General features: G+C 49.0%; 1 protein-coding gene across 2 annotated transcripts in view; it reads left to right on the top strand.

Moving 5' to 3' along the window:
* Positions 1-26,894, top strand: part of UBN2 (ubinuclein 2) — a 1,320,634-nt gene that overhangs the window by 983,600 nt on the left and 310,140 nt on the right. The gene's annotated exons all lie outside the window — the stretch shown is intronic.

Raw genomic sequence — 26,894 nt, 5'->3', positions numbered from 1 at the left:
TCCAGCGTCCTCACCTCACTGACCTTCTGCATGCTTCTTCTGCTGTCCGGCATCAGTCTTCTTGCACTCATGCATATCAGATTGCCAGCAAGCAGCTTTCCTTCACTGCAGTCTGCTTCTTGTGCTGCAAGAGAGTGCAGTTCTCTGCAGGACGCAATGTTGTTCTCCCTCTGGGCAGCCTCCGCGTACCTGAAGTCTCTTGTGGTCCGCGCTGAACCAAGAACGAAGACACCATCCTGCAGTTCCCGCTCTGCCTTTGAATGACACTGGGCCAATCGAGCGTGTACTGCCATTCATGTTGGTTATCATAATTACTTTTGACCTCTTCTTCGCCCCGGTAGTTAGTACCTGGGATTTATTACAACAATATATAGGGGTTTGAGGTAATGTGGAGCAGGATGGGTTTTGATGGAAGGGGGAAAGGGATATTGTGTTCTCCCTAGCTGCTCACTACTGTGCGGTCCTCCCTCCCCATCAGATCTTCCCGCTGAGCACCACCCCAGGGCGAGTAGCGGCCTCGCCTCCCTGGCCTCATGGAAAGGGGCTTCCCCATCTAAAGCAGTGACAACACTTTGAGATTCGTCACTTATGATAAAATGTATCTGTTTTTGTCCACTTCCTCATTATCCTTAAGTGATGGCCTATGTCTAACTGAAATATTTCTGTTTTTTTTTTGTTTTCTCAGATGCATGTTTTAAGTCAGTAACTACTCATTTTGTCCAGGCCACCTCATCACTGAAAAGCAAGCAGGGAAAGCAGAATAATGCATTTTTAGAAGTGCTACATGCAAGCCAGGTCTTTTTCTCATACCGGGTTGCTGAAAATGTGAATGCATACTTTTTACTCCGACCTTTTGCAGCTTGATCAATATTTATTTCAGCCTGATCTGATCCCAATCATTTCACTTCCTGTTTCTCTTGAGCTGTTAAGCTCAAGAATGGCTTTAATATTAGCTGGTCAACTGTATTCATTTTGTCAGACAGTAAACTAAGCCTGCGATTTGATATACTCATTCTTGTGGTAGTGCTGGCTGGCTACTTCTGCGTTTGTTAATAAGTACAATTAAAAGTAAGGATTTGACAGAGCAGATGCTCCAGTGACAATTGTAATGTTTGTATCGGATTAATCTATCAGCACCAGTGGCCCTCACACATAACAAAGCAACTAGCTATTGTTTTCATAAAGCTCTTAATGCCTGTAGTTTGCTTGTTTATTGCCAGGCTGTGCTTTATAGACTGGGTACTTAAACAAAACCCACACAGCACTTAAATAGGTTGCACACTACATATGCCCTGTACATTCCAACTCAAACTATGTTGAAACATATTGTACATATAAATTGAACTCCATGTGGTTGGATATTTTGACTATCCAACCACAGACACAGTCGTCACTTCAGCAGATACTGTGAAACAGTGTCATCATCTGCATCTATCTCTTACCTTCATTGAATTCCCTCTAACACAGCAAAGACACTGATGAGGCAGCTTCAGTGCAGAACTCTAGGTAGGCAAAGAGTGTAAAATGTCAAATCACAGTTGCCATCATATTCTGGAACTAGATAACTAGAAGCCAATTAGTATTTTTCTTGCCTGCTTACAATAACGTACTTCTACCAGTGCAATCACAATCAGAGCGGTCAAGTAGTTCTGCCAAATATGTGATATGTGGTCAAGTGCATAAGCTGCACACTTTGACTTGACTCAAATCCTGGCTTCATCACAGAAAGTTTGTGATCTTGGGCACATTATTTGATCTCACTGTGCTTTATCAACCAAAATTAGATTCAGTTCACAGTATACACTTTTCAAGAAAAGCCTAATTTAGGGTATTGAGCCATGTATCATCATGATAGTAACACTTTAGTTCCTCATTCATACATTAAACATCAAAACGTTATTTGTTTCTTGGCTCACTCATGGTGGTTTCTTGTAATTTAACTTTGCAGGTAGTCCTTGAGTATCGAAGTAAGCAATCGTATTCAGAGGCTTTGATACCACATCCTAAGGCCTAAATGACCCAGTGTGAGGATGTTCTTTAAGTACAGACAAAACAACTGTGGTAGCCAAGATCAGGCCCCTTCCCAAGGGCCCCCTCGGCATCAGCCTCAGCTTGCAGCAAATAAGGAGATTAGACACAGACAGATGGTAAACCAAGCTTCTAGTATTAAATTGCAAATACACAGCGCACGGAGTGATCAGATGATAAGCAGGCAAATACAGCAGGCCAAGTGTCCAGGCAGTCGGCACACAGAGCTCTCCTGGGACAGCCCTTAGAGTGCAGGTTATAGAGCATATCCTATGCAATCACTAATATATTATAGCATTTGCACAATAGGATGTTACTTGGCATGACATTTGCAGACATTTGGCAATAATTGTCTGCATCTTACGTGTGACCTTGTGATGAAGCCGTGCAGGTACATTGTGTTGTAATATGGAAAAGCGGTATTCGTAGTAATCCTACTGTTATCTACCATATATGGTGCTGATGCTACACTTCTAGAGAGCAAGCGGAAGAGAAGGCCTGATGTCCCTTTGCCTTGTTATAGGGTCTTCGTCTAATCGGCACCAGGAGGGGTTTGGGCATGTCCGCGGAGCGGAGTGCCGAGGTGGGCATGGGCAAAATGGAGGATCTGATGCCTAAATGTATGCGAGAGCCTAATGTAGCATACATAACAATTCTAGCATAGTATAACAATCCTGCCACATCAACCCCTGTTTGGTCATCCCTGAGACAGAGTAGACCACAGGGAGCAGGATTGGGGCATAGCATCAATCAAAGTTGCCGAGGTACACGGGTGACATAGGGATGGGGTGGTTGGGTACAGGGATTGTCACAGAAAGGATGTTGCTTCAAAGACATAAATCGTCGGCCTATAAAGTCCCAATTCCGAAATTCATACAATTCGGCGTAGTCATTTGTCCTAACACATCTGCCATCTCCTGTTCCTTGAAGGCGTCTTTGGAGGTGTTCTCCTTAATTAGAGAAGTCTCTCTTTCAAGTGGCAGCAGTCTGACCTCGGCGGCAAAGTGAGACACCTGTTTAGCACAGCATGACAGAATGCAGCGAATAAGAAAGACTCATCGCAAAGGCAGCAATTATGACAAGGATTAAAATGCCATGTAAAATGTTTTGAATCCACGTTAACAGTGAGCCGGCATAACTTTTGTTTATATCATTTAAGGTGGTACCAACCCCTAGATGTTTTTATTACATCCTCAACCTGGGAGGCGTTAACTGATACCCAGGTGCAGCATTCTTGTCCTATAACTTTACAGGTACCCCCTTGGGCAGCTAGTAAATAGTGCCATTCTATTCTGGAGGGCCATAGTTCTGAGTGCAACTTGTTCGCTTTTAAGAATATGTATTCCTGAGGTTCCTGGGTGACCCGGTGTTGGCGGCGAGATATGGGGAGGGTGATCGCCTGAGTAGGACCCTTGCCTGGGCCATAAGGCAGGAGAATCGTCTGGAACCTTTACTGGAAGTGGAATCCCCCACAGGGGAAGCTGTGAGAGACGTGGTAGGGATAAACTGGGTATTTCATCAGTTCTATGAAGAGCTCTATACTGCTCGTGGCAGGGACAGTCACAACGTCATTGCCCAATATCTTGATAGGGTGGCCCTGGGCTGGCTTGACTCTGAGGTCGGGGAGCTTCTTAATGTTCCCCCCACGGTGGAGGAACTTCGTGGAGTAATACGATCGCTCTTGAATGGCAAGGCCCCCGGTACGGACGGAATCACGGCTGAGTTATATAAGGCTTTCCCTGATTTGCTTATCCCACATTTATGTAACAAGTTCGAGGAGGCAGCCTCCTTAGGGGTGCTGCCGGAATCCACTAGGACGGTCTTGATCACGGTACTGCTTAAGCCCAACAAGGACTCTAGGAAATGCTCTTCTTATCGCCCCTTGTCTTTGATAAATACGGACAATAAAATCTTAGCAAAGATGCTTGCGGACCGGCTCTTTCCTCGTATGCCCGGTCTGATTCTCCCGGACCAGAGGGGATTTATTCCATGCCGATCAACACAAAATAATCTGCGTAGGCCATTTACATTAATTCACAATGTGAACCCGGACGTCCCTATCGCTGCGGTGGTTTTGGACGCGGAGAAGGCATTTGATTCGGTGGAGTGGCCTTTTCTGTTTGAAGTCCTCAGGCGTACGGGTGTGGGTAACACGTTTCACCATTGGACCAAGCTTCTGTACTCAGCCCCACACGCCCTGGTATACACGAAGAGGATTCAGTCCTCTCCTATTTCCCCTACTCGGGGAACTAAACAGGGCTGTCCCTTCTCCCCCCTCTTGTTTTCCCTGGCTATCGAGCCGATAGCCTGTGCCCTGAGGGAGTTCCACTCTCACCATGGAGTGACAATCAATTCTCATGTATCTATTGTCTCCCTCTATGCGGATGACATGCTGTTATACTTAAAATACCCTCGGTCTAATTCTCCACCGGTGAGGTAGGAGATATCCACATTTGGGGCCATCTCTGGCCTACAAATAAACTGGTGTAAATCTGAAGTTCTTCTAATCACTCCTGGGGTCTCTGCACAGGATGTCGATGTTTCTTTTGCTTGGTGTCCGCGGGGAATCCGCTACTTGGGCATAAGGGTGTCCACTTCTCCTGCTAGCCTATTCGAGGACAACTACGTCACGGCCCTGCAACACTTGGAACATAAGGTAGATGTTTGGATAAGACTTCCTGTGTCTCAGGCAGCCCGCATCTTGCTGTCTAAAATTATCTTGCCGAAATTACTATACGTCTTCAATAACGTACCAATATGGCCCCCCCTACATCTTTCTGGAAATGCGCAAGCGCTCTGATGTCCAAACTGATCTGGGCAGGGAAACGTCCCCGCATATCTTTATCCACGTTGTGCTGTATGTATGCTCAGGGAGGGCTAGAGATCCCTAATCTCTTTCTTTACTACCTTATCGCTCAGATCCAATACTCGACTTGGTGGTGGTCCCCCTCGGATGGCTGTCCCCATTCCCATCTCGAGAGGGCCATCGCACAGACCAACGATTTACTCGGCTTTCTTTGGGCTGTCCGGGAGCGTCATGTAAAGGCGGAGGTCCAACCACTGGAGATCACGCTGAGGGCCTAGGATCAACTGGCGAAATAGGCGGGTTTGGGTCCATGGTATTTTCCACTGCTGGCCATATATAGGGTTCGTCGGGTCCCCTCACATTCGAACACATTTATTCAGCACTTTCAGACCTTGCGTATTTTCACGTTGGGGGGGGTGTTGCTCCGTGCGGTAAATTCATAACATGGGAGGAACTTAAGTCCAGGGGTGACTGGTCTCCACTCACTATGCTGCTGTACTTCTGTCTTCGTGAGGTGCTAAGGTCGAGATGGCCGGATTTTCCCTTAGCGCCGGTTGTTTCCCCAATTTTGGAGTATGTCACAAGCCCGGCATCCTCTAGAAGGACGGTCTCATCTTTGTACGGTATGGCTAGATTGTTGGTTTCCCACTCGTAATACCAATATAGTACTAAATGGGAAGGCTATTTAACACGATCTCTGACGGAGACACAATGGGGTGTTATACTGGGTCAGTCCAAATTAATCTCCATTGATAGCAGATTTCGCCTGATTCATTATAAGTTTCTATATCAGCTGTATTACTCTCCTTTGTCTTTGCACAAAATATTCCCACTTAGGTCTTCGAACTGTAAAAGATGTCAGCAGTCTTTGGCTGACTTTTATCACGTGGCTTAGCTCTGTTCTCTTATTCAACCCTTCTGGAGGGCCATCGCAGACGTTATGGAAAAGATAATAGAAGATCCGATCCCATTCACTCCTGAAACTTGGTTGCTGGCATTGGTGGAACTGCGATCTAACAGTGATAGATGCCTGGTGAGCATGGCCTCCGTTGTCGCTAGGTCATTGGTGGCCCGTGCCTGGGGTGCGGCTGTGGCCCCTACCCTACACCATTGGATGAATTCCATGTTGTTGTGTGAACGTAGAGACGCACAATACAACCAGTCACTCCCGCCCACTGGCAGACCCAGGGACTATTGGGTAGCCTTCAGGTCCTACATATCTGATGAGCAGTGCGACGGGAGGGTCTCATCATCCCCAGGCGCTCCGGAAACTAATCTGATAATGCTTTGAAGGTGCCTGGCCATTGAACTGAGTTGCTCCCCTTGTTCTGGTGTGGATTGGCCTAGGAGCTATCGCCCTCAAAATAACAGTGCACTATAGGTTCTCTTTTTGTTGGAACTTCTGCTGTGACATGGATATGCTGACGCGTTATTATGGTTTATATGTGGGCTCGGATGGGGGCGGTGGGTGGGTAGGGGGGTATGTTAAATCCTGTGTAATGGGGATTTTGGTGTATTGTTTGGTCCGAAACTTAAATTTAATAAAAACAGTTTTAAAAAAAAAATGTATTCCTTTTGCAGTATTGTTGGCTGTCTGTTCTCGGAGGAGTGATAGGAAATGAAGATCAGCCCTGTTGATGGCAGTGCCAATGTATGGTACCAGGAATCCTAGGAGGCCTTTGAACCATGTCCGGGCATTGTGTTTGGAACGTTGGGTTGTGTAGTGAACCTTTGGAAAAAAAAGGACACATGGCAGTTCGCCGGGCGAATTAACCCAATTGTGCACTGACCAGTCCAGTTAGCTGGTAGCTATTGGTAGGCGCTAGCCCCAGAAAGGTAAAAATAACCCTCTATGGATGTAGAGTGCTATTTCGGTGCTAGGTGTGCCATTACTATGAAAATGTCCTATCCTACTGACGGATGTGGTGGTGGTAACACTTCTGTTAAGGACATAGGTTGCTGGTGTTATACCCATTGAAGGCAGGGTGCCTATCGTAGGGAAAGAGATCAGGGTGTGTGGAACAAATGCAGTCTGTATTCTAGGAGGTAAAATATTGGCGAAGCTAGGGTAGAAGAATCCCCAGGGGAAGTGATGGGTCAAATTGGTGAAGAGTCATTGATCAGGTTGTCATGACGCCATTCAGCAAGATTGAGCGGGACAGGGGATGAAGGGAATCCCCCCGCTCCCACCCCCCACTGACGTACTTAGGAGTATGGGCGCATACATAGCACTCGGAAGGGTTCATTTGGTCAGCGTAGGCCCAAGAGAAGTTGAGGAAGTAGTCGCTATCTGGGCGTAGGATGGTTGATGTAGGGGGGAGCATAGCCAATATTATGGTAAGGAACAGCAACCTGTGGGAAAAATTCAGGAGAGTGGATGATGCAAAAGTTAAGATCCCTGCAGGATGATTGACAGATGCATAGAGCTGAAAGAAATCCTCAGAGGCTCTGGGCACATTCAGCTGGCATCCAAAACCCCCTTGGGCTGGAGGACATATGCACCGACACTCCAGGTGCGCAGTATTATTGTAGCTGCTTGTTGTCAAAAACATTTGAGAGTGATGGGTCACCCATAGGAGACAAGTGTAGCAAGCATTTGTGAGTGATGGTTCACCTGCTGATGTCCGGTGAGATGGAGGCCGCACTCCCAAAGTTGTACCTCGGGACAGGTAGCAGAACTTCGTTGTCGGAGTGCTGGATGTGGAGTCACTAGGGTTTTAGCTGCTGGGACCCCTAGTGGCTAGCTGAAGAGGTAATAATAGATTTGGAAATAACTAACTGTTTGCGCTACCAACCAGTGTCTAACTGGGATCTATAATGACACTTGTCGTGTATATTGGCTGTTCATAAGTTCCATCCTACTGACTAATACTAGTGTACAAATATATGGATTTGACAGATCATTTTTAATATTCCATGAACAAAAAAACGCCACGCCGTCTGGTTCATGCACTTAAATAATCTGCTGCTTTTTACATTGAGAGAACAATCAGTCTGCCCAAACAGATATAACCATAAATGTTCATTCGATTGTTTTGTATGTATGTCTTGGGTAATATAGACTGCCACCCTATGTCATATGTGTCTATTTACTAACTCTGTAAGGCCGTGATAAGTACTTAGGATGTTTGTCAGAGAGTTTGAACAGTGTGTCACTTTGAGATTTGACAAGTGTTCTAAATAAGACTATAGTTAGATAAACCCATAGGTTAGTGAGATTAACATTAGTGAAGGCCAAAGGAAAGTAACTCTGATAAATCAGTGCAGTCAAAGTGATAATTGCGCTCTTTAACAAGATTAGACTGGTATTGATAAACCCTGAGGTTCATTGTCAGTGAGACCTTTCATTTGGTGAGTCTGTAAATGATACTACCGTTTAAAAAGAAGTGTGTATATATATATATATATATATATATATATATATATATATATATATATATATAGCTTTTTGCTTGCGCAAACTTAGTACATAAAACCTGATACAGTAGCGCACCAAGGTCAAGACAGGTGAGGTGTCTGGGGAACAGGCTTACCAACATGGTGCTGTGAATTTAGGTATTCATTGGTGTATGGGATAAGTCCCTAGTAATCTATTGGGTTAGTGTAGGTATGAGAATGTGACAAGATCCAAAAAATAGGCAAGGTTCCATAGGTCATTATACATGTGTCTTGAGTTACATTAGAATGGACCTGTCAGATTATATACTTATAAGGATGTGGCAGCATCTACCCATTCACCAAGTTTCATAATTCACTGAACATATATCTACGATAGACTTGATCATAGATGACCTTTTAGTTCGTTTTACCTATGTCCAAAGTTATGTTAATGGAAGGGATAAAACCCTGATAATCTTGTCAGTTTGTATACCTATTGGAATGTGACGGCATCAACCAAGTCACCAAGTTACATAGTTTATTGTACATATGTCTTGGAGATCCTTCGGGGCTGCCGAACACGTGGCCAGGCCTCCCCGGCCAACATACAGTAGGGAGAGTGGGGGTTCGAACTTTTATCTTCTCGTCGAGAAGCTCTTTCTTTCTCCCCTATCTTTCCCTTAGGGTTGTTATCACCAGTTTTTATTGCCTCAGCTATGGAGAGGACACCTTTTAAGTTTTGCCCACGCTGTAGGGGCAAATACACTTGGAAGGACAAACACAAGCTCTGTAATCGTTGCTTGCCCCTCGATCATAAAGAGGACAGCTGCGCGGCCTGTAAGCTCTTGAAACCAAGAACTCTTAAAGAACGGAAAGTTAAGAGGTGGGCGGACTACGCTATGTCGAAGTCAGTTTCCTCACCCACCGCCGCTGTTACAGAAAGTGACGAGGAGGGTGATAACTCGACGTCCGTTACGGAAGTCATTAACCCCCAGAAGGAGCGCTCGCGCTCCTCGACGTCCGTCCCCAGCCCCGACGGGCTCGGCTCACGCCCTGCTTATGGGGATGAACACCCCGGCGACAAGGACGCACACAGACCCCATAGGCCTAAGCACACAACCCACGGCTCTTCTTCGTCGAGGACGAAGGATCCATCAGCGCCGAAGGGGACGCAGGGCACTCCAGCGTCTACCTCAGACCGTAAGGGTCTCAAGCTCCACCCGCAAACGCAGCCGCGACCAGCGATTGGGCTTTCATCTAACACGGGCGCTACCTCAAAAACATCCGACGTAACGCTCCATAGAGCGGCCGTCGAGAAACAACGCGTAACGCAGGCAACGTCGACTCCAGAACCCTCTACTGACGAACTCGTTGTCGAGAGCCTGGCGAGAATTGTTTCTGAAGACAAACGTAAGCGGACGACAAAACAGACGTCGAATACCGCACCAAAAGATATAGAAACGCCGAAAAAGCACAAGAGTAGCCAGGAACTGACCCCTTCATCTAAGGGCACTTCTGAACTACCGGAGGGCTTTTCTGAGGGCGACGGAAACCTTTCGCCGACATTGTGGGAGCGTTCTAAGCGTTTGGAAGGTGAAAACACTGATTTCCCCCCTCTAGACCATTCAGGGGTTCCCCATGAGAACCTTGAAAGACTCCATTCTTGTATGGAGAAAATGGAAAGGTTTTTGGGTAGCCAAAACCCACCCACACCCAAAAGACCAAGAGAATGGACCCAGGATGACCCTAGGGTCAAGATTCCTAGGCTGTTTCCCCCTTCTACAGACGCATATGACCTCACTGAAGAGGAGCAATACCTCCAGGAAGATGAGGAGTGTTTGGGTGGAGAGGAAGAACATGAGGAAGAGGGGTTTGAAGAAGACCCTTACACTAGTGCAGGAGCTTTTGAAGAAGATACAGCTACCTCACAGCCCTGGCAATCCCCATCAGTGCACTCATACCCTGATGTCTTTCACCCTTCTCCTCCCAAGGACTCACCTATTGGAAACACCTCCCCCATAGATGACCAACCTTCACTTAATGCACTATTGCGCAAGGCAGCAGCGCATTTTGAAATAGACACAGGGGAGACTCTTCCGGACATAGACTTTGTAGAAAGAGTTATTAAAGAAAAAGCCCCGGTTAGTCAGTCTATTCCGCTCCTGGCTTCTATAAGGAGAAGAATAACTCCTTCCCTTTCCAATCCGGCCTTAGTCAGAGGGGTCAACCCTCGGATAGAAAAGCTCTTCAGCCCTTCGTCCTCTGACCCTTTGTACATCAGGGGACATTCTATTCCGGACTCCCTTGTAGTTACTAATACAAGAAAAAGAGCGGGGGTACCACTATCCACTAGTGTGGCACCACCTGACAAAGAGGGCAAGAAGCTCTATGCACTTGGGAAGAGAATCACGACCTCCGCCGCCTTCTCAACTAGGATTGCAAATAACAATTCCCTACTAGCTAGCTACGCAGATGCACAGTGGAGCAAGCTGCGCAGCGAAGCAGAGGACGCACCAGAACCCCTGCATTCACGCCTGCTAGCTATAATCTCAGAGGGAACTCTTGTAAACCAGGGCATCGTAAAGAACTCCTTAGATGCCGCAGAGACGGCTGGCCGTTCCCTGGTTCAGGGAATACTTCTCAAACGCCATGTCTGGCTGCGCAATTCGGGATTTAAGCCGGAAACCCAGGCTTCCCTGATAAATAAGCCCATAGAACAAACACATCTGTTTGGGAAAGCAGTTAATGAGGCCCTAGAACATGCGAAGAAAGAGTTTGATACCATCAAGACTCTTGACCAAATTTCTAGGCCACCTAACAGACGCAGCTATGGCAATAGACGCTCCTTTCGTGGCCAACGCCAGCAGCAAAGCCAACAGCAATTTTACTCTGCTACCAACTGGCCCTCTAACCAAAGCACCCAGTTCAGTCAAAGAGGCCAACGTCGTGGCAAAGGAAGAGGTCGCGGCTCCAGCCCCAAAGGCCCCACGCCCAATACCAACAAATGACCCGAAGATTCGGGTCCCCTCCCATGCATCACCGGTCGGGGGCCGGCTAACATCGTTCCTTTCAGCATGGGAGGGAATAACGTCAGACCGCTGGGTATTATCCACCATAGCCCACGGATACTGCATTGAATTCAACGGTTCCCCGAAATACAGACCCCCACGGAACCGACGCATGACACCGGAACACCTCACTATTCTTCTTCAAGAAGTAGAAGAGCTACTGAAAAAAGAAGCTATAGAGGCTGTCCCCCTATCTCAGGTAACAGAAGGTATTTATTCAGTGTACTTCCTTGTACCCAAAAAGGATTTAACCATGCGCACTGTATTAGATCTGCGCCCAGCGAACAAGTTTGTCAAACCCCAAAAGTTTCGTATGGTGACCTTGCAGGAAGTAATCCCACTGTTATCACAGGGGGATTACATGACAACACTAGACATGAAAGATGCATACTTTCATATTTTAATGTTGCCAGCGCACAGAAAATACCTCAGGTTCAAGATAGAGAACAAACACTACCAGTTCAGAGTACTACCCTTCGGGATAGCATCTGCACCAAGGGTATTCACGAAAGTACTGGCAGTGGCAGCGGCCCACCTGCGCAGGTTATCCATCCCGGTATACCCTTACCTCGACGACTGGCTCATAACAGGGGATTCTTACGAAACATGCTTCTCCATTACCCAAAAGACCGTAGACCTTTTGTCCCAACTGGGCTTCTCCATCAACGAAAAGAAGTCCAGCTTAGACCCCAGCCAAATCAAACAATTCCTAGGGGCTCTAATTCGAACAAAGGACGGCCTCGTCTTTCCCTCCAACGAGAGGGTCCAAAACATGCTGTTTCAGATCCCCTGTTATGTGGCAGGTCGAGAGGTGACGGTACGCAAAGCAATGCGCTTGCTAGGGATGATGGCGTCATGTATTTATTTGGTACCTCACGCGCGCTTGCGCATGCACCCAATGCAAGAGTGGCTTTACAGCCAGTGGTGTCAGGCCAGCGGACAATGGGACGATCTAGTGGTAGTCTCGCAGGCCTTGGTTCTCTCGCTACGGTGGTGGACAAAGGAAAACCTGTTATTAGGGAAAATGTTTGCCACACCCGCAGTGGAAGCCACTCTAACCACAGATGCATCCCTTACAGGATGGGAGGCTCACCTATCCCATCAGACTGCTCACGGAGTGTGGACTCCGAGCTTAGCATCCAAGCATATAAACCTGCTGGAACTACTAGCAGTGTTCAAAGCACTGAAAGCCTTTCAGGAACACTTACAAGGAAAGACAGTGATGGTCCTCACAGACAGCACCACAGCCATATACTATCTCAACAAGCAAGGGGGCACTCACTCTCCAGGACTGTCCAAGCTGTCCCAGAATATATGGAAGTGGGCTCTCAAACACAACATGTTCCTACTATCACAACATGTACCAGGGGAACTCAATCTGCTAGCAGACAAACTCAGCAGAGACTTCCCCCTGCCCAAAGAGTACGAATGGCAATTGCACGAAGACATCGTCTTAGACGTCTTCACGCAATGGGGATTCCCGGAAATAGACCTGTTCGCAACCCTGGAGAACTCACAATGCCAAAGTTACGCCTCCAGGTACCCCCAGAACCAGTCCAAGGGGAACGGTCTGTCGATTCAATGGTCAGGGAAATTTGTTTACGCCTTTCCCCCCGACTCCCCTCCTCAACAAAGTGGTGCACAAGATGCACCAGGAGCAGGTTACCATGATACTAGTGGCCCCAATGTGGGCCCGGCAGCCATGGTTCGCTCACTTGATGGAGATGTCCCTATCTCCCCCAATGAAACTTCCCTGCCCGTACAACATGCTGTCACAAGACAAGGGCAGGACACTGCATCCATGCCCTCAGACCATGAACTTAGCAGCCTGGCTCCTGAGATCATAGAATTTGGACATTTACATCTCCCACAGAGATGTATGGACATCCTCAGGGAAGCCAGAAAACCTAATACTCGCCACTGCTATTCTAGCAAGTGGAAAAGATTTGTCATCTGGTGTAGAGGTAAGAACATCAACCCGGTTAACTGCTCTGCCACTAACATTATTCTGTACTTGACCCATTTACTGGATTCAGGTCTAGTGTTTAATTCCATTAAAGTCCACCTAGCAGCACTTTCTGCATACACCACTTCCCAACTTAAAGTGTTGTGGTGGAAGATACCAGTTATCAAGGCCTTCATGGAGGGGGTAAAGAGAATACACCCTCCGATAGCTAACCCAGCTCCCGGATGGGACTTAAACGTGGTACTTTCTAGACTCATGGGCACTCCTTTCGAACCCATGCACAAGGCAACTCTTAAATACCTCACTCTTAAGACTGCTTTCCTAATAGCCATCACCTCCATTAGGAGAGTAAGTGAACTACAGGCTCTTTCTGTACTAGACCCCTTCGTAACAGTTCACAAGGATAAGGTGGTTCTACGCACACACCCAAGGTTTGCACCAAAATTCATCTCGAAATTTCATGTAAACCAGTCTAAAGAACTACCAACGTTCTTTCAAAACCCTTCCAGCTTGGGAGAAAAAAGGAGGAGATGCAGTTTCTAAGTCCACTATATCTAGATGGATTGTACAATGCATCACTCTCTGTTACACTCTTGCTAAGAGAGAACTACCCTTCAAGCCAAGAGCACATTCCACTTGAGGCACTGGGGCTTCCATAGCATTCATTGCAAATGTTCCCCTTGAGTCCATCTGCAAAGCGGCTACCTGGAGTTCTGTGCACACCTTTACAAAACACTACTGTCTAGATGCACACTCTAGATCTGACTCCCAGGTGGGACAGGCAGTATTAAGACATCTTTTCTCTACTGTTCCTTCTCATAACCCACCGCCAACTCCGGGTACTGCTCGCTAGTCTATGCACAGCATGTGATTCTAAGCAGATTAACAAACATCAGAAGACAATGCATTACTTACCGTAAAAGCATTTCTGATGGTTGTATCTGCTTAGATTCACATGCGCCCGCCCTTCCTCCCCGCTCGGATGGAAGGAACATAGACATCCTTTTCCTATATTTCTCTCTTTTCTGTACTCACTCACGTCTAGAAGGCTCCCTCAGGGCAGAAAAATACAAACAGAGGGACCTCGACGCGTGAGGGATTGTGGGTACAACGCACGTCACTATAGGGATAGTGTTACAGACACGCCTTGTCGACGTCCCCTTTTCGACTACGAAAAACAAAATGCAATACTCCGCAGTGACCACTGGATGTCGGACCTATGCACAGCATGTGAATCTAAGCAGATACAACCATCAGAAATGCTTTTACGGTAAGTAATGCATTGTCATTTGTGTTCCTGATTTAATCCAAGCTGTACACAACGTAATTTGCAAATCATGCGTGCTTCTTCTTGACGGAGTCTCAATTGTCTATCATCTCCCCTTATATGTGACTTGATGTGTTTTAAACCCACAAATTGTATGTCGCATCGATGTGCCATTTGGTGTTCCGTTTGCCAATGCAGTGCAAAAGGCAGTTTGGCATCTTGGCTATTCAAGTTGGCAAGGTGCTCCCAGATCCTTATTCTCAGCTCCCGGATGGTACTGCCAACGTACACTTTCTTACACACACATATAATTGCATATATAATGTACTTCGAGCGACAATTAATAAAGTCTGAGATATTGACTTTGAGATCTCCATGGCAGGTAAATACTTTTATTGGTGACAGGGCAAACTTGCAAAAGTTACATGTCCCACATTTATGAAAGGCACTGGGTTTGATATTCTTAGATAGCCAATTGTCCTGTCTATTAGAACCAGATTCCAAAAAAGAGGGACACACGAGATTTCTAAGTGTTGGTGCTTTAGAGAATGTAATCCTCGGTTTCTCTGGGATATATGGTACCAAGTCTGGATCTAGTAATAACAAGTTCCAATGTTTATTCAAGATATGATATATTTTTTGTTCATGGAATATTAAAAATTATCTGTCAAATCCATATATTTGTAAACTTGTATTAGTCAGTAGGATGGAACTTATGAACATCTAATATACACGACAAGTGTCACTATAGATCCCAGTTAGACACTGTTTGGTAGCGCAAACAGTTAGGCATTTCCAAATCTACTGTTACCTTTCTTGAAAGGGTTTCCAAGAAATTACCCTTCTGTCCTGACGCATACCTTATACTCACCTACCAATAACATAGGAACCCAATGACCTATTGTCTTTGCGCGCACCTCTTAGCATAGGATAATTTCTCAGACCACTGTTCTGCTAGCTGAAGAGGGGTTTCTTTCTCCTGTACCCCTGCAGGTTACAGCTTTGCTGTCTCTTTGGTGCTGGCAGACGGTGGGTTGTCTTTGTCCTTGACCTCTTGCTATTTTCGTCATCGATTGGAGGTGCTGTTTTCACACACTGGCTGGCGTGGAACCAGGAGTCATGGTTTGTCAGCAGGATCTGAAACTGACCCTTCCAGCGAGTATGCAGGGATGATTTTCACTTATGCACTTTCAGGACCACCCATTCTCCTGGCAGGAGGCTATGGCACAGCGTTTCAGGCGGTCGAGGTAGAGCTTCTTGGATTTGCTGGAAGTGAGAACTGACAATGAGCATTAATCTTTTGAAATATGACACCACAAGGTCATCATTGAGTCGTAAATCAGAGTTCAGGGGAAGGTGGCAGAGTAACTGCCATTCTCATGGGCCTCCCCATGAGTATCCTGTGGGGGAAGAGGCTGTGTACTCCATTTACAGAGTTTTGAATGTCCATATGTACAAGAGGGAGGGCATCAGGCCACTTTAGGCATGTTTACAGGCAGACCTTGGCAAGGCAGAGCTTCATGTCGAAGTTTCGGTGTTCCACTGCCCCTGACGATTGTGGGTGAAAACTACAATGAAAGTTCTGATAGATCCCCAAGGCACTGAAAATGTTTTGTACAATCTGTCCAGTGAAATGGATGCCTCTGTCAGCGTTTATGTAAACTGGAAGGCCAAAACGTGAGATGAGCTCTTTGAGCAGTTATTTGGCCACTGTAATGGAATCGGCATATTTACAGGGGTAGGCCTCAGTCCATCCAGATAATGTGTCCATGATAACCAGGACGTACTCAAAGGAGGCGCTCTTCGGTATGCTAATGAAGTCTATTTGGAGATTCACAAAGGAACCATAAGTTACTTCATGTGCAATTGGAGTAGTTTTAACTGGCTTTCCAGGGTTGAACATGAGACATGTTGGACAGTGAGCACAGTATTTCTGAGCAATATAGGGGAACTTGGGTGCAAACCAATATCTCTGGACCTCTGAGGTCCTCTTTCCCTAACTTGAATGGGACATAGACTGAGCAACACGTGCGAGATATGGCAAGAGAGCTCGTGGGGCCACTAACCGGCCCGCGTGATCATGCCATAGGCGATCAGAGCCAAAAACATGTTAGTGATTTACTCTTATGTTCCGTCCCCTTTCATCCATACTGCATGGGCGTCCGTCGCTAGGGACGGGAGACGGAACCCTTTTCACCAGAAAAACCTTCTTCCCCTTTAAATTTAGAGGCATGCTCGGGCGTGGCCCTGGGAGCATGCGCTGCCCTGACTACGCCCACCGGCGCCACTCCTCAGTCTCCTTTTCCACGTCGACGGGAACGGGCTGATTTCACCTGGGCTTCTTGATTTGGCTTCGGGCCTTGTAATACCACGCGCTCTTTCCCGGATACTTTCTTCTGCCTTTTTGTCGTCTTTATCAATCAAGTACTGTGTCCTCTGGGCCACGCTTCTCCTGGGCGCATGTCAACGTCAGCGGGCTTCAGCAGGTGTCCAGCCTTCGAGGGGCTCTTCCCTATGTCTCATCCCCACGCTTTTTGCCTCTGGTGCCTTGGCCCCGACCACGGCTGGGAAGGTTGTACCACATGCGACGCGCTTACACCGCGTGCTCTGAAGAACAGGCTAGCTCGGTGGATGAAGCTCTTCGAGAAGTGGCCTCCAGAGGACTTGAAGGAATTTGTCAGACATAAGTCAAGGCCAAAGGTAGGGCCACTTTTTTCCATCACACCGGGCAAGGGTGACTCCTTTCCAAGGAAACGCCTGAGCGGGAGGAACCTTTCAAGTTCTCGCACCAGCACAGGTACCGAGGCTATTGCAGCTACCGGCCGCCAGTCCAAGGGGTCATTCGATCCTTCCGGAGACAGTGCTGAGAGACCGCAAGGTCTATTACCAGGTGTGCACCCAAGGGGCTATGTCCTAGTACCGGCCAGATGTCCGAGGGGGTGCCTGTACGCAGCACTAACAACGATACTGCAGAGGGCAACACGCCTACCAGGCCCCGTCCTGAGGTGCAGTGTAGGTCTCATGCTTCACCGCCAAGAGTCCTGGAGGAGGCCGGGCCTAGTGAGTCAAGCACCACGACTTTGGCTTTTGGCATGCAGCTCGACAATATAGCCGCTGCGCCAGACAAAATGGCTGCTAGTCCGAGACCGCCACCTGGAGTGGAGCAAGTGGGAGAACTAGTTACAAGGTGGGACTGGTGTCAACCAGGTATGTGGCATACAGCTTATCCATCAGCTGCGCAGGGCAAGCTTACCACGCAACCGACTAAACAGAGTTCGAACCAGCCCCAACAGCCGCCCGCTACCCCGTCAACATAGCCTACCACCCCACCGGCCTGTGAGGACAGGTTCTTTGAAAAGTTCCTCACTCTGATATCTCCTCAGATGGGGGCCATCCTTCGGGATGTGATCAGGGACATGCTCCCTCCGGCCCCTCCTCCTGCGCCTATAGTCATTCCTCCTATGGCTCCGGCACCGCAGGCCCCGGCGCAGCCCCTGCTGCCCGTGCCGGTTCCTTCGATTCTGGCTTCCCACAGTCCAGGCGGTTCCACACCAGCCTCCGCAGCAGCCACCGGCTCTGGTTCTTACACCGCAGCCCTCGGCGCCCAGCACTCCTCCACCCGCTCCAGACCAGCCGGACACCCTGGTGGACACGGACAAGGAGGAGGACCCTGACACGCCATCTTAAGCCACAGCTTTCCATGAGCGGCTTGCAGGTTTGGCAGAGTACTTGGGGCTCCCGTAACCCAAGGTCGAACAACCGGAGACGGGGGTTCCTGGCCTAGTTCCTCACTACGCCACGCGGCTAGAACGGGGATCCCGATGCAGAAGGATGTTGTCGCCTTGGCCAAGTAGGGGTGGCTCAAGCCACACTCGCCCCAGCCTGTCAATCGGCGCCTCAACGCCAAGTATAGGCAGATGGAGGGGGATCCACTCTTGCTGTTGGCGCACCCTCAAACGCACTCTTTGGTGATCGCTGCGGCATCACTCTACTCACAGCCTCAGTCGTCCTTTGCGCTGCTAGGCAAGGAGGAGAAGATCTTGGAGGCGTGCGGAAAGAAGCTTTATTCTAACGCCTCACTGCACCTTCTTCAATCCAACACGAATGCCATGCAGACAGCCGTTAAGCAGAGGCTTTGGTGGAAAATGGCCAACTTCCTTCCAGAACATCCGGTGCTGAGCCAGGCACGCTTCAAGGCCGGGCTGGCAGAGGCCAAACTGGTAGCACAGGACATCATGGAGTCCACAGTGGCCCACATCGATACCTCTGGCCGGGCCATATGCATCGCCACGGACATTAGGACGGCCTGGCTTCGGTCTGCCAAGTTCAACCCAGGCATCCAGGAACTTACATTGGACCTTCCATTTGAGGGTAGTGACCTCTTTCACTCCATCACCGATGAAGAACTAGATAAAAAGAAAAACGGTTCCCAAACTGCGAAGTATTTATCCTAACGAAGGCCAAGGTGCATCAACGCTTCGATAAGGGGCGGGCGTTTTGGGGGGTTCTGGGCTTTCCAAGAATGGAGGTCTAGACAGCCTGACCGTTCTCCGAGTCAGCAACTGTGCAAACAACAAAAAGAGGGGGGGCGGGGCGGGCAAGGGCGTCTTTTAGTCCCTCTCCTCCGCAACAGCCTCAGAGGGAAAGAAGGCATGACGCGCCCCTTCGGGTCCACGCGACCCGGTGGGGGGCAGTGTTAGGCAGAAACCTGTGCAGTTCCCTCTGGGATCACTGCAAAAGATTTAAGACTAGAGGTGTTTGGCAGTAAACCCACTTGGTAGCAGTCTGTACCACACAGATTCACTTGGTAGCTGTGGCTGAGCAGTCAGACTTCCCTCAAGAAGAGTTAGGCAGTATACAGAGTATTCACAATAGGTCAAAAGAACATAGTAGAACAAGTGAACATTGACCAGAGCTTGGTGTAAAAGAGATATAATTATTTATTTAAAACCACATCTACAAAAACACACAGGCACTAAAAGTAAGCAATTCAAAAACACAGTCACTAAAAGGTATACACTCCCTTAGAAGAATATTAGACTAGTCTTAAGTAAAGCCCCACTTATTTTCAGACAGCGGTGAGCGCTTAACGCAGATGGCACTCTAATAATTCGTTTTAAAAGGGAGAGAAAAACAGAGAATAATTTGAAACAGGTCCCAACACTTTTACAAGAACACAACAAGAGAGGAAGGCAAAGTAAAACCGTGAAGTTGGAGTTCAATAGGCGGGATCCACTTTAAGAGGATCAAACGAAATGTGTCCAAGGTCACACGGTTGCAGTGCACAAAGTCTTGAAAGGGTTCAAAAAGGAGTTGGACCAAAGAAAGGGACCAGTTAGAAGGTCAAGGCGGCCAGCCCAGTCCAGAAGGTTAAGGGATTATTATTACCTTGTAGCAATCTTTAGAAAGGGAGGCCTGGCGGACACGGTACCTTAAAGTGGTGAGAATACTCCAGCGGGGGCACTTGTTCCTGGCAGCGGATGCAAGTCGGTGCTTCGTCCGGGGGAAGAGAGGATCTGGTCGGGGAGGAAGACAGGAGTCCGTTGCACTGCCAGGGAAGAAACCAGCCGCGGAGTTTCTCAGGTAAAAGGAGCGGTCCTTTGATTCGCGGTCCAGTGGTAAGTGGCTATCCGGTTGCCGGGGTTTTTGGCACGGGCAATTTCGACCACAAGCCGGTCTGGGGTGCGAAGAGAAGAAGGTAAACTGGTTGTGCCCACCAGTCAGGGGAAGAAGCCTCTCCAGCCGGGAGATCTTCTCTGTCGTCGGGAAGTGGTGAGTCAGTTCCGCAGGCTCAAGCCAATGGTGACTTTACATGCCCTGGGAGACAGTAGTCAGTCCCAGGGTATGGAGTCTATGGTGGGGTGTCACTATGACACCGTGTCACTGTGTCACTGTGTAACACACATAGTAAAAACACATGAAACCCTATGGAGTAAAGGACCCCATAGCCCATAAAACACATTAACAGTCAAAGGAACACCATAAATCATGTCCAAGAGTGGGAGAAAAAGAGTCTCACTCTTGGCAGGAGAAAAAAACAAACTCCAGAAATCTAGCAAAGCTGCTGGGGGACTCACTAGGTTAGGAAATTCAGCCTAAAGAGAGAATTCCCCGATTCCCCGATTCCTTCCTCTCCTTCCTCTCCTCCCTCTCCTCCCTCCTCCCCTCCACTTCCACAGATTGGGAAAGCAACTCTGCTGGCGGAAATTCGGTCGCTCATCGAGAGCCAGGCGGTGGAGGAGTCCCAACCTCCCAGCGAGGCTTGGGCTTCTATTCCAGGATTTTCACCATACAAAAGAAGAACCAGGCCGGCCTGAGAGTTGTTAGACCTCTCCACCCTCAACCTCTCCCTCCCTCTTCAAAGATTCAAGATGATTTAGCCAGCACTCATAGCGGAGACAGTGTGAAGGGGGAGACTGGATGTGCTCCCTGGATCTGAAGGAGGCTTATCTACACATCCCAATTTGGCAGCCTCATTGATCGTTTCTGCGGTTCAGGATATTGGGCTGTGATTTCCAATAAAAGATTCTACCCTTCGGCATCAACTCAACCCCCAGGGTGTTTACCAGAATGAATGTAGTGGCAGCCCTCCTCAGGGCTCAGGGCCACCACATCTACCCATACCTGGACGACTAGCTCGTCAGGTCAAGTTCCCCAGTGCCGGTGCATCACACCTCCTCCACTCGCATGACCACGAGCTGGGATTTTCTATCAACCTCAAGAAGTCACAGCTACAGCCTACGCAGAGCCTGGCTTTTCAGGGCTTCAACTGGGACACGCGCTCCGAGAGAGTTTTCCCCTCTGAGGACACGATCATGGCCATCAAGAGGGCCGTTGGTCACTTCCTCAGCCGAGAGATCACCTCAGCCTGGTGGTACCAGTATTTACTGGGGATCATGGCGGCGTTCCTACTTGCCGTTCCCCACACGAGACTCAAGATGAGATTACAGCTGCACTTAGCAACCTCATAGAATCAGGAGCGGGGCTCCCAAGTGGAGCTTGTCAGCATTCCTCCTTCTCTCCACCCGGACCTCACATGGTGGTCCAGGGACTGCAACCTGCAGACTGGCTGGCCCTACCGGCAGGCACCCCCTCAAGTCACCATCACCACGGATTCCTCCCTGGAGGGCTGAGGGGGCCGCGCTGGACAATCGGTGTCCATGGAGTCTGGTCTATGCAGGAGCAGCAGTCGCACATCAACTGGCTGGAGCTAAAAGCGATCTGGCTAGCTTTCATAGCTTTCCTTCCGCTCCTTGGGCGCAAGGTTTTCCTCATCCAGACGGACAACTCTGCCAGCATGTACTATGTCAAAAAGCAGGGTGGCGGGGAGATCCAAGATGGCCGCCGGGGTGAGGAGACGCGCTTGAAACGCTCTCCGCCTGGGCCGCCGTAAATAAGCACAACGAGACCAGCAGCAGCGATCGAATCGGCGTGAAAAGCCTCCTGCCGATACACGCACCCCTCTGGCGAAAACCACATAGCAGGGGGCCACTGCAGCGACCCGGACGGGGGTTGAGGAATAGCCGCCCCTCCCCCATCGGGAAACACTGCGTCCCGCCTGGAGCCGGGTGAAGTGACCGGAGGTGGAGTCGGGGCCCTGTGGAGGATCGAGCGACCCGGAGATTCTTTCCCCGGCAACGTGAGACTTCACACCCACTACCCTGAGCCAGCGGAGGCGCTCGCTGCATAGGGCAGCGCCTCCCCCCCTTGTTTTCTTGCCTAGCCTCGCTGCCGGGGGGAGACGGAGCTGGGCTGGGGACGCCAGGAGACGGGCCCGCGTCGGGGCCCCAACAGAGGAAAGGAAGCTGACGGAGGATAGCGGCGAACAGCGCGACCTCTCCGCACGAAGCCCCACACCGGAAGCCGGAACCGAGGCGCGACACCGGAGTCACGGGCAGACCTCTCCGGTGGATGAAGCGGGGGCCGCCCGAGGGAGCCAACAGAAAGGAACAGAGGTGAGGCTCTTCCACGTCCAAAACAACAAACGCAGTAGGGGGACACCATAACAGGCACAGAACCCCCCCAACAAAGGGCAACCTCCTAACGGCCCCAACAGCATAACTAAAAGCGCACGAAGTGTAGGCCCTACCGGGGGCAGGGGAGGAGGAGAGGGATACCCCCAGCGGAGGCTACGCCCGAATAAAGGGGAATGTAACCCCTTGGAACAGAGCAACAAATGGCACACGAGGTGCGGTGGAAGGGGGGGTCACGGGAACGGGGGGGCTGAGGACTCATACACGTGATTCGCAGGGGAAAGCACGCACAAGGCGCCGAAGGCTGTCGGGTGCCCCCCCACAGTGTGTGGACACCACCTATCGCAGCGGAAGACAGGAGAGGCAAACGCCCGGTAAGAAATAGCCCCCCTGAAGCGAGCATAGCAGAGCAACATAGGAGAAACGGCCCTGGAGGCGGGTGGTCTTTCCGGAGTACCCACAGCCCACGACAGGAGCACCATATAACCGACAGGGAAGGGGCGCAGAGACAGAAAATTGCAGTGGGCACATCCCTCAGCTCAACAGTAGCCCAAGCACTCCCCTGCAAAACACACAGAACATGTCAAGGGCAAAAAAAAAGAATAACGCCCCCCAACAGACCCCGCAGTCCTCAAGGCAAGACGCAAACATATTACAAATGTGGTCAACAGGCACTACGTCGCAAACTAAAGGGAAGCCACAGGACGACCAACAAGGCGAAGGCATGTCACAGACGAACCCCCATCACCCACCCTCAAGGGATGACATGCAATCATGGTTCCAGGATCTGCAAGAAAAATTCATGTCATCAGTACAGGAACAATTTACGACGATGAAAAACGACATGAAACAGGTGGTTCAGGACCTTAGGGTCGACGTGGCTAAACTGGAGGAGAGAACAGACACACTGGAAAGAACAATCCAGGGGGTCGAGGAGGAAACGCAACAGACAAGCGAAACTCAGGAACACCTGGTGAGACTCACCCAAAATCTGGAGATACAATGTGAGGACTTGGAGAATCGATCCAGACGCTCTAACATCCGCATCAAAAACATGTCGGAAACAGTACTGGACAAAGACCTAAGCACAGCAGTGAAGGAGGTGTTTAGGGTCATACTGGAAGCTCCGGAAACGGATACAATCGGAGTGGACAGGGTACACAGGGTCGGTCCAAAAATATCTGGAGCTCTGGGGGAAAGACCACGAGACGTTCTGGTGGCGCTATCCTCATACCCTCAAAAAGAGCAGATACTGAGGAAGGCCAGAGAAATGGATCAAATCAGAATGAACGGACAAGAAATTCAACTATAGCAAGACCTGGCCCTGGTCACACTGCAAAAAAGAAGAGCGATGGCCCCATTAGTCAAGGCCCTGGTGGCTAAAGAAATACGATATAAATGGACCTTCCCATTTGGACTGATCTTCACATGGGAGGGGAAACAGAGAAGAGCGACCACATGGGAAGAGGGCCTAAACATAATGGGACTCCAGGATGACTGGGAGGAAGCAGACCAAACAACATCTAGAGGGGAGCAAAGGAGAAAACCAAAAGGACGGGAAACGATCAACCAAAAAAAGCCATACATGGGAAGAGAAGGCCGTAGAAAGCCGCTATAATCGGAGAAAGAGAAAAGGAACGCCGGGAGCCCTGGCGCCAGTCACTCAATCACAAGAGAGGGGGACGATGGACGTAGAGAATAAAATCGCTGCATGAAGGGCTGAGACGGCGGCCCGGGAGCGACCCGACGGCTTGGAATCCGGTAAGGACAGATGGTAATGTGGGGTTTAGGATCCCTCACAAAAATTCCCCCCAAGAGGATGGAGGGCAGGGAGCTATGGGCGCAACGCCCTGGCAACAGTAGGAACCCTCGCACTGCTTGGGGGCAACTTGTTTGGTTCATTGTTATCGGTTGGGGGTGGTAAGTTCAGGGGGGAGGGAAGAGGGGTTGGGGACACCAAAACAAGAAAAGCGACAAAGGAAGGGATTTTGAGCTCAATGAACATGTCCCGTACCAAATGGGGAAGATACGCATTGTAACATATAATATCATGGGGATGAACCACCCCACGAAAAGGGTGAAGCTGGAGAGACTATTCAAAAGGGAAGGGGTGGACCTCCTGCTCCTCCAGGAAACTCATATCAGAGTAAAAGACAAACAGAAAACCCGGGTAAGGGGATTTAAAATTTGGGCCCGGGTGAATACAACAGAAAAAAGATCGGGGGTCCTTATAGCAGTAAAGGATGGCAGAGACGCCATACTGGAGGACGCCATCACAGACAAGCTGGGAAGGTATGCGTTTGTTAATGTGGTGCTGGAGGGGCAGAGGCTCACTCTTGCATCAGTATACGCACCCAATGTGGGACAGGATCGCATTCTGAGAGATACCCTGGGAAAACTGGAAACCTTCGCAAGGGGAGAGGTGATTTTGGGAGGGGGACCTGAATATGGCATGGGACCCACAGCTGGACAGGAGGCGTGGGGAGCAGAGAGGGTTCACATACTTTTCACATGTCCATAACTCCATGTCTAGAATTGATTACTTTGGGCCTCTGTGGGGCTCATGGGCAAGATCCAGGGTTTGGAAAAGACCACGCACCCCTGTGGCTCGATTTGAAACTCCAGGGGAAATCTAATGGACTATGGAGGTGGAGGCTTCCGGAGGACATAATTGAAGACCCGGTTACGGGGGAATCAATAAGGGGAATGATAGAAGAATACTTCGTGCAAAATGACACTGGGGAATTATCTATGTGCACGGTCTGGGAGGCGTTCAAGGCGATGATCCGTGGGAAGATAATGGCACTAAAAATCACGAAGGAGAAGCAGAGATCTATGTGGGAAAAGGAACTGGAAAGGGCAATAACAGAACTACAAGAGAAAATAGTGACACAACCCACAAGAGAGCTAAAGAAGACACTTAGACACACACAAGGCCAACTAGAGCTACTACGCACAAAAGTAGCGGAAACAAAGATACTACATAAAAGCAAACAAAGCAGATGGGCAGACAACTCCGAGCAAAACAGAAAGACACTACGATAAAAAACATCATAGACACGAAAGGGGGACAGATTTCGTGCACACAAGACATAGGGGAGGTGTTCAGAGAATATTACCAGAATCTTTACTCCACTGACCACCCGGAGGCAGACGCACAGGACACTTATCTAAAAACCCTCACCTTCCCACAAATCACAGAAGAGGACCGGCAGGCCTTAGAGCACCCTATCACAGAAGAGGAAGTTCACAAAGCAATAAATGATCTCCCATTAAATAAAGCGCCAGGCCCGGATGGCTACACGGCCCCATTTTATAAGAAATATGCGAAGCAGTTAATCCCAGTCCTATCCAGGCTCCTAAACTCATTTAAAGATAGTGGCAAAGTGACCCCCACAATGAACGAAGTGAAAGTCTTAGTATTTCACAAACCAGGGAAGGATCCTTCACACCCGGCTTCATATAGACCAATTTCCCTAATAAACATAGATGCAAAAATATACACGAAGATATTAGCCACAAGACTCTCTCCCCTTCTCCCAAAACTAATACACCTAGACCAATCCGGCTTCATCCCGGGCAGACAAACTTATGACAACCTTAGAAGGATCATTCACTTGGTGGAAAAAATGGGCATAAAACAAACCCCGGCTATTCTTCTTGCAGTAGATGCAGAGAAAGCTTTTGATCGGGTTGAGTGGTCCATGCTATTTAAGACCCTGCAAAGCATGGGATTTGGAGAGCACTTTATTGCAAGAATAAGGGCAAACTATAACGCCCCAACCTGCAGAGTCGCCATCAACGGGGAGGTTACTGAAAAGGTTTGCATATCCCGAGGAACAAAACAGGGCTGCCTGCTATCCCCACTATTATACGCTATCTTTCTAGAACCCCTGCTTATGAAATTAAGAGAAGCCCCGCATATTAAAGGGATAGACATGGCAGGTATACAACACAAGGTAAAAGCATATGCGGATGATATGTTGTTAGCTTTAGAGGACCCGGGCCGCACATTGGCGGCAGCGGTGGGGGAGCTGGAAGACTTTGGAAACATATCAGGCCTAAAAATCAATAGGAACAAATCGGAAATAATGATCCTGGCAGGAGATAGGGGGGAAATAGAGAAGCAAAATCATTCAACCTCAAGATAGCAGTGGAAGGCATTAAATACCTGGGAATAACTCTTACACATAGGGTGGAACAACTATATGGTAAAAACTATCCGCAACTACTCACGAGGATACGCAGAGATTTGGAAAAATTTAACGTGGAAGCACACCTGGTGGTCCTGCAAAGGAATAGTGCCCTTCTTGGAAGAAGTAAAGGGAGAAATGGGCAAAATGTTTCCAGACGTGGGACAAATGGGAGATGGTGTCTGATTGTGTGGAATGAGAGACGACACGGCAAG

The sequence above is a fragment of the Ambystoma mexicanum genome, chromosome 3p (assembly GCF_040938575.1).
Source record: "Ambystoma mexicanum isolate Mex_15411 chromosome 3p, UKY_AmexF1_1, whole genome shotgun sequence".
Lineage (NCBI taxonomy): Eukaryota > Metazoa > Chordata > Amphibia > Caudata > Ambystomatidae > Ambystoma > Ambystoma mexicanum.
Note: the sequence above shows the minus strand (reverse complement) of the source record. Positions and strands in the feature narration are given on the sequence as shown.